The following is a 9,059-nucleotide window of genomic DNA, read 5'->3' as shown; positions in this document are numbered from 1 at the left end:
CTGCCTTTTGACTGAATCCTGAGATGGCTAAGTAGCATTTTTAAATTTTCATTAGGACTGTTATAATTGAACCTAGCTGGTGTCTTTCTGCTGTTCAGAGAGGAAGAGCTTTTATCCTTATTCCTACTATTTATTGACATGGAAGAAGTGCAGTATTTTCCAAGTTAATCCTAACTGATTCTTATATATTATGCACAAATAAATACATTTTTATATAGGAAATTATAATTTAAACTATTAATTGCATTGGTACATTATTTGCAAAGTGCTGTTTGCTTGTGGTGTCATCTAGTGACTTGAGGCTCCTGTTTGCTTATAGTTTTTTCCCCCATGGGATAAAAAATTAATTTTATATACAAAGAGTAAAAGTTAATTTAATTTACAAATAGTAAATGATCAATGAATTCCCTTGACCACCCACAAACATGGCTCCACATAAGAATATCAGCTATTTTTTGGTCACATGTGGAGGCAACAGGATGTGCAAAAGCTCAGGCAGAGAGAATTTAAACAGATCCAGCCTCTCTGAAGTGCACAGCTGCTTACAGTTCAAATTAATGTCTCAGAGTACCATTCTGCAGCATTCAAGCAATCCTGATGACGGAGGGTGACTCACTGCATCAGGTAATGTTCCAAGAGCGTAAAAGGAGGACTTGATTTTAACAGGATTCCAGTGTAGAACGTGTAGAACCAATCCCCCTGATGCAATATTCCTTTTAGGGTAAGGAGTTTGCACCCAGACATCCTTGGAAACGGTGTCATTCGTCACCTCACTGCAGTCCTCTGGCGTGAGTTTGCAAACTTTGTTAAAAGAACAGGGTCAGGCATGTGTATTATAAACCTCACGTTCTACTTTTACATATACCATAGAAGTCAATATATATTTGCTGCAAGACATGAAGAAAGAATGATATTAAGCACTCTAGATAGAGTTCCTTTGAAAATGACCAGCCCGAATAAATGGATGATGTTAAGCTGCAGCTACTTTCAGGGGATTTCCAATCACACATTATTAATAAGCTGTTCTTACCATAATTAAAGTAGACTAGCCTGTTGGGGTGCTGTTTGCTACTGAAATACAGTCATGGCCAGGCTTTAGGTGTTCACCATTTTGCTGAAAATACCTGCTGAAAAACTAAGTATGCTAACAAATGTGGCAGTCACACCCCTACCTCCAAGGGCGATACCCTTTCTACTGTGGCGGTGCATTGTACCCTGGCACCTCACTTCTATCCCTAGGTAAACAAGCTTGAGGCAAGAAACTCATCGCTTTATTTCCTGTGAATCTAGTATCTACAAAAGGCAGCAAGCTGACAGTCCTAAATGCTGGAGCCCTTTTACGTAGCAACAAAAAAGTTGTCACATGGGCAGTGGCACCAGTGCCAGCTTTTCTGTTTCACTGCCTGTGCCCAACACATCAGTAGAATATTCTGTAGCCCTCTGGCATTTCTGTGGAAGAGGCTAGTTAATTTAAAATGTGACGAGGGCTTCAGTGCACTTAGCTCTTTTTACTGAGTATTTTACATGGAGGCATAATTATTTGAAAAGAGATTGAAGGAAACTCATCAGTTAATAATAATTTTCAGTTACTGCTGACCTGGAATTAAATTCATATTAGTTAAATAAATACGAAAAAAAAAAAGGCACCAGATCCTCTCTTCATTGAGTATTTAACAGTGTCACAAACTGACCAAAACTGACAACGGAATTTGGCAGAATAGCATCCAAGTGAAAACCAGTATCATGAAATCCAGATAAGAAAGAAACAAAAACTAGCTAATTCAAGCAAGTGTTAAGTTAATCACAGAATAACAGGAACCATATGACTGATGTATATTAATAATAAAAAAAAGAGCAGCTTACAAGACTAGAGGGTAAGGTTGTTTTATAGCCAACTCCAGTTCATGCTGAGATTCCCGTTTGCAGATGCTCAGACATTTCCATTAAGAATTAAATTCCTGAAACACTAGTAAATTAGGTGAACACTGCTCCTTCATACAGTGGTTACCTGTGAGTGAAATTATCAGCTTAATCATTTTATCCATCATTTGTAAGCCCTAGTATGACTGATCACCTTCCTCATCTATGAACACAGTAGTTTTCACTTGCAGTGTTATTCTTCATTCACTTGCTGCGTTATGTTGGCAACATTTTAATTAAAACATCCTGAAATTCATTTCTGCCAAGTAGTTTTCCTCAGCAGAGAGGTCTAACCCTCTTGGCTCCCAGCTCATAGCTGGCAGCCAGCAGTTGTTAATCTGTTACCTAGCTGCTTACTGAACCCGTTCTCACACGCAGTCAGAAAAGAGAGTTTGTTTTCAGTCCTGCAGAGTACTGCGTTATCTTGGTAGGCAAGGACAGCCGTCTTCACAGAAAAATGTAAGAGGTTTTAATTAACCCGAAGAGATCCAAGCCAGCAATGGAACGTGACCATTACAAACATGTTTCTGAAATGATGAAGAAATCCCTCTTGTTTCATTAGATACTACAGAGAAAAATTCTGTGCACCACATATACACAGGAGAGAGAAAACTTTGACGGCAAATGGAGTTTGCAGAGTGTTTCATCTTGGCAGGAGGCGGCGTTCTGAATTCAACCACGGATAGGAAACTTGGAGATGCTTCCTTTCCCTTAGTTTATTGTGAAAGTATGTTGAACCAACCTTAAAGACATTTAAAGACTTTGAAACAATTCAAAGATGTATAAATAATAGCTACAAATTATGTTTATAATCATGCTAACCAGCCATGATTGCCCTCTTCCATACAAGATGCTAAATGCTGATACCATGACAAAGATGACTGTTACTGTACAAGAGTTTGTGGAAAACCTATCTCCATCTAAACAGTTCCTAAGATTTTATTCCCTCCATATTTGCATCCGGTAACATTACAGGGTCACCAAAGAAGAGAGGAGTTTTGACAGATAAAAAAATATTGGGTTTCCTACTTCTTTAGGATTTAGCTTTCACAAAATACAAAGGCTATATTTTATAGAGAAAAAATAATCTTAGAAGAAAAATCTTGTAAAATGGATGGATACTATACCGAAATGTGCATTCTATACTGATTTTCCATTATCAGGAAGAACTTAGCTTCAAAATCTGAATTTTATATCGTTTCATTTAATTTTGGCTCTAATGGAAGTTACCACTTCTCGACCTCAATCACAGCTAAAGATTCTCCAAGCACAATCATTTCACTGTCCTGTGGTTTCATTCAAGCAGGTTGGCTGCTTGATTTATTAACACAGAGTCACTATATTCAGAGCATACTGAAGTTCTTTTGCAAGCCAGGGGAAACCACTATTGACTAATCGCCATCTCAGTCTGCTAAGACTTTCACAGCTTAGAGGGATGCAAGAGCCTGTCTGTCTGACCAGAAAAGCGTCAGAAATACAATCAGAAAAAGCATTGCTCTCTGACAGAAAGATAAAAGGAGTGAAATAAGGAAAAGATGCCATTGTAAATTACTGCCTGCCATTGGACTGGAGTCTACTCAGGGTAATGGCAAGTCAAGCAAGTCTGCGAGAAGGAAGAACTTGACACAGTACATGAAATCATCCGAACAGAAGGGACTGGCTTATGGGCAGTGCTCTTTACCATAAGCACCGAGCTGAAAGCTCCAACCAAAAAAATTCCTTCAGCTGTCATGAATGCCTGATCTCTCATTAAAGCATTACAGTACAAAATTCCCCATATGTTTATTCAGATGAATAGCTGAAAAAAAGTCTTTTCATTAAGGCAATACGGGCAGAGTTACTACAGGCAGATGAGGGTAAGAAATGAAATCCAGCCCTCTTCTAGTTCTAATTCACCTTCTCGTAAAGTTAATTTTTTTTTTTTGTGAGAGTGTTAAATTACTTAGATGCTTGGTTTAGTTTTTTTTCTCATGTATACACAGTGGTCTCCACTGAATTACTTCCTTTACCAGCACCAAAAATACCAATTGATCCTGCATGGGTGAAGGGAACCAAGATCAGCTGAGGGCTATAATGTGGTTTGGAACATTTCACTTACTGACAACATCAGTGGCGAAATTCTTCCACGTCTTCGTGGGGTTGCAGGGTGATACAGGATGATCAAGAATGGAGTTGAAGATAGAGCATGTATGGGCCAAGACATGGTGTATTAGGAAGACATTCTTTCCTAGCTGCTGACTGCTTTTTTTGAGTTATGTCTGGGCTTCTGCAAACCACAACTGATCTCAGCTGATATAATCAACAATACTGTTTTCAAGGAAGATGCAGCAATTATCTTTTCTACCTTTTACTTAAGAAATCAAAGCAACTTAGATTTCCTTTACAGTTTTTCTCTGATGAATCCTGGTCAGAATAGATAGACATTCAAAAGTCTATCTGGTTTTGATACCAGTGATAGCTCTAGTCTTTGCTTGTTCCTTTCCATAAAGCTGAAGGATGTTCTGTAATAAATTAAGCTGTACCAGTAAATACACATGTGCATATATACACACAAGTATGGAGAGAGAACAGATGGATCTGCCCTGACTAACAAAGTATATTGCATAAACTCATGCCCGCTAATTAAACTATTGCCTGGTAATTTTGCAGGTTTTAGTACTGGTTCCAAGCACAGCGAGATGTTTCTAGCACTTGCTATGGAATAAACATTCATTTCAAGTACACTTTTCAAATACAGTGGGGAAATGGAAACAGCAACCAAGGAATTGTTCCAGATAAAGGAAACCAGGAATGGAAAACCAGGGACTTTATGGTGTAGGAGACTGTGCTGGGTCTGGCTGGGATCGAATTGGTTTTTCATAGCAGCCCTTACGGTGCTGTGTTTTAAATCTGTGACTAGAACAGTACTGATAACACACTGACGTCTTAGCAATTGCTAAACTATTGCTATTGCTATTGTGTCATTGCCTTGACACAGGCCTCTGTTTCTCACACTGCCCCTTCTCCAGGAAATAGGCTGGGGGTGGGCAAGAGACTGGGAGGAGACACAGCCAGGACCGCTGACCCCAGCTAACCAAAGGGACCTTAGGGATATTGCATACTATATGACGCTGCACGCAAAACTGGGGGTAGTCTTCCCAGAGCAGCTGTTGCTTGGAGACTGACTGGACATCAGCCTGCCTGGGAGCGGTGTAACGTGAATGTCTTTTGCATCACTTGGCAGGGCATTTTTTTCTCCTCCTCCCTTATTAAGCTGTCTTTATTTTGATCCACTACTTTTTCTCTCCTTTGTTCTTCTGATTCTCTCCTCCATCCTACTGGGGAGGGGGAGTGAGTGGCTGGTGGGTGCTTCATTGCTGCCTGGAAGGAGCTCTGACGAGCCCCGCTGAAAGCTCAACAAGTCAGAAGAATGGCTATAAAGATCTGCATCACTAGGACAGCTTCTGTGTGGGCTGGTAGCTCTCAGCATTTTCACATTTCATGTAAATCTCTGAAGGCACAGAGAAAGGACAAAGGGAGCACAAAAACCTTATTTGCCATTTTCATTTTACTGAGACTGGTGCATTTGCGTATATAGTGAGTAGAAGCCATTAACAATGAAAAAGCTTTCTTGATCCGTCTTGCCAAGTTCTAGCGCAACTTATGTTCAGCAAAAACTGAAAGGACACACATCCCTCAGCACTTACGATAGATTTGGGGTTTGCTCAGTTAACCAAGGGAAGATAATGATGTCTCCAACAATACTGTTCTTTCAAAACGTAGTGGTGTTTCCTGGATCATTTCTAACTCTACAGCTCCTCCATGTGGAGATCAAACAAGAAATTAATAATGTTAAGCAGTAGGTATTAATACCTTTTAAAATCGGTTTGCAGAGGACTAGCTGTATTCCACATATTTAGGATATTTTTTAGAGGTATTCAACTCTGCTCAGCCAGAACCCCCTTTTCTGAAAACAGGTGAAAAGCAGGTGCAGCAATTCTTCTGTACATAAGAACACTATGCTAATACTGCAGTGCGACAATTCAAATTCTAATCTAAAATTACCCACACCGCCTGTCCACAACCTTCAGAAACTTGAGTCCTAGATTATTTAAGGCAATATTTAAAACATTTAGTAGTGAATATCATCTGTGTGTCGATGACGACGTAGTCCAAACGTCTTCACTAAACACCAATAAGCAGTAGGCTTGGGGCAAACTGAAAAGGTGAGAAAAGAGAACCACCTGATACTCTGAAGGAATTTTGGAAGGTCGGTGCTGGCACTCACCATCCCTTTGCGACCCTCCAGGAGGAACAAAGGTGGTATGAAGAGAGACTGTATCTCCCCTGCCCATTCTCACAGCTGAACTGGGAACAGCCAGTGTTCTCAAAGGTTGTTCAGATAGCTTTCAGTTGTCACAAGGATGTCCAATGTATGCCTGTAACTTACAAAAAGTTATCCTTTCAGACTTTCAGTTGAAGGCTTGAGGTTGAATAGGAAATGGAAGAAGATGTGGAAAGACTCCAGGTGCGGCTAGATTTGGCCTGCAAACCACCCTTTTACTAAATGTCCAATAGTCTGAACTCACATACACTACTGATTAGTACAAGAGTGCATCTCACACATGGCAAAACAGCCTTTCCTGATGCTTTCATAAAGTGCTTCCTCAAGCCAGACCTCAGAATAGGCAGGGATGCTGGTGGGATTCTTTTTGTATAGTTCTCGTCAGGTTTGACCTGAGATCTTAAAATAAATGGAGCTAACCAATTCCTTTTGACAACAGTGTTTTATAGCTTTTTGAAGTGTAGTTGAGCTCAGCAGAGAAAGCTTACTCCTTCCTCATTTCAGCACCGCCACAAACCCGAGGTTGCTCTGAACTAGGACAAGCTGCTGACTGAAGTACATGCAGTTAAAATAATAAGCAGCAAGACATGAGTAAGAGATGGGAGTTTGCAGTGCAGAATTTCATTATTGTATCTATGCACATAATCTACGAATTAAAGCCACAGTAAAGCTGCGCAATGGGCTGGCTCTGTTCGAGAGCCCTCACTGCATGTTCAAGATCCAGAGCTGGTGTATGTATGAGATGCAAGAAAGTTACCTTTATATTTCTTTTTTTAAAAACATCCTGGAATGTACAAATAGAAGGCAATGTGGAAATAAAATGTATCACAAATTTTAAACAATTTCTACAACTGAGAAACCAACCTCTAGCTGAATTCAATATTCTGTTGTACTCAGTTTCCCTTTCGAGGTCTACAGGCTGACAAGTGACACATGTACAGAAAGCTGTTGTAGGAAGCACGCTAGCAATTAAATTTGATATGTCTCTTCAAATAGCAGCAATTATTTTTGTTTGGATTAACTTTCAGATAACACAGGAGAAAACACAGACATGATGATGACATGGAAGATATATTACATCAGGATTTCCTTTTTGGATGGATTTCTTCCTCTCAAATATTTACAATGTGCCTTTCTTCTTACAGATGCTGAAGGCAGTCAGTTTTCTACACTGGTTTCTAGTCCTTGATAGTATATTTTCTTTAAATTATGCTGAAGCTGCCAGTAGTCATATACTGCTCTTTGCTATCCAAGTTCAACCAATATATATTAAAAATGGTCATTATACAGCCCAGGAGAATAATTTGTCTGGTGGTAAGGATTTAACGTAATCTCTAAATTTGGATCCTGGATTCTCTCCAAGTCAGAAACACTTTTGACAAAATCCTCCACCAAAAAAAAAAAAAATTAACAGTGAGGAAGAAGGAAAATAAAAGTTTGCCCACTCCATCAAATCACTGTGATTCAACTATCGTACTTCAAATGAACTATGTTTCTGCCAAAGCGCACTGCTGCTGCTGAAGTGAAAGATGTAGTATCTATAAAAAAGTTTTGTAGTTCCCTAAGCCGAAGAAAAACAGTGCTTCTGATTTCTTTCAGTTGTTGACTCACCCTGAGCCAAGAAGATGTCTACACACCATGCAATCAGCATGAAGCAAAACCAAAGCCTATTGAATTGATTCCAAACACGTGATAGATTTCAGGCTCAAGAAGGCAGTGGAAGCAGATGGCCACAGATAACGTTCCTCATCAGCACTACTCAATGGCTCTTACCTCTTTTTGTCTGGTATATTGTGAAAAATATCTCCTGTCACCTGGGAGTAGTTTACCTTCATGGCAGACGTGATGTAGATTTCTACAGAGAATTTTCAGTGACAGATCTTGGAACATCTTTCTGTTAGAGAAAGCAGAGCAGGATGGGTCCTGGGGGACAAGCACTACTTGAGGAAAGTTCAGAGAAAGATGGAGACCTCGTCTTGATGTACCACGTCTCCACAGCCTGCTCTGCCACTTGCACTCAGGGCGCATCAACCCCAATAGCCCACTTTCATGAACATGTTTTGACAGATGTTGGTGTCTCTTCTGCTCTGGCCTCCAGCCCCCAGCAGTGACCTCCCAGCCAAGCCTTCCCTGGGCACCACTGTCCCCGGCCAGATCCCGCAGAACAGCCACAAAGCCTACCTCTGCTGGCAGAGCACCCTCCTTAGCACCAGGCAGGGCCCCAGGCCAACCCCAGCACTGTAACATGGTGCCAGGACAGGGCAGCACGCTGGCCCCCAGGGGCCATGCAGAGCACTCGCACCCAGGCCACAGGCGGCTGGCTCAGATGACCCTCTTGGAGGCCATGCAAGTTTTTCCCCATGCAAACACAGGTGCTGCTCAAATACTTGAGCTTCAGCCTCATTCGTGCCCTCTGCGGCACCAGAGGCATGACAGACTCAGGTGATGTCTTCTGCACACAGACACGGAGACCCCGCTCTGCGCTTCCCTCCTGTCACCTTCGCACACCGACCAGGTCTCCCGCACTATGATGAGGGCATCGGATAACCTTCCCCAGCTGCAAACGCAGATTTGTGGATTCCCACATTAAATGTCTGGAGTGCAGAAGGCGGGGGATGAGTTCAGCACCTCGGTGACAGCACCCATGGAGCCTCACCCGCACAAACCCGGGCTGAGAGGAGAGCGGCAGGCAGCGTTCCCACCCACCTGCCCGGCTGTTTTGGCAGAGCAGACATTAAGGCCCTCCTGTGGGAGCTCAGAGTCTGCATCGCTAACTATTACCTTCAGCAAGAAGCTTACAGACCTCTTTAGTGCC

The sequence above is a fragment of the Buceros rhinoceros genome, unplaced genomic scaffold, assembly GCF_000710305.1.
Source record: "Buceros rhinoceros silvestris isolate BGI_N320 unplaced genomic scaffold, ASM71030v1 scaffold10759, whole genome shotgun sequence".
Classification (NCBI taxonomy): Eukaryota; Metazoa; Chordata; class Aves; order Bucerotiformes; family Bucerotidae; genus Buceros; species Buceros rhinoceros.
This window is presented reverse-complemented; position numbering follows the sequence as displayed.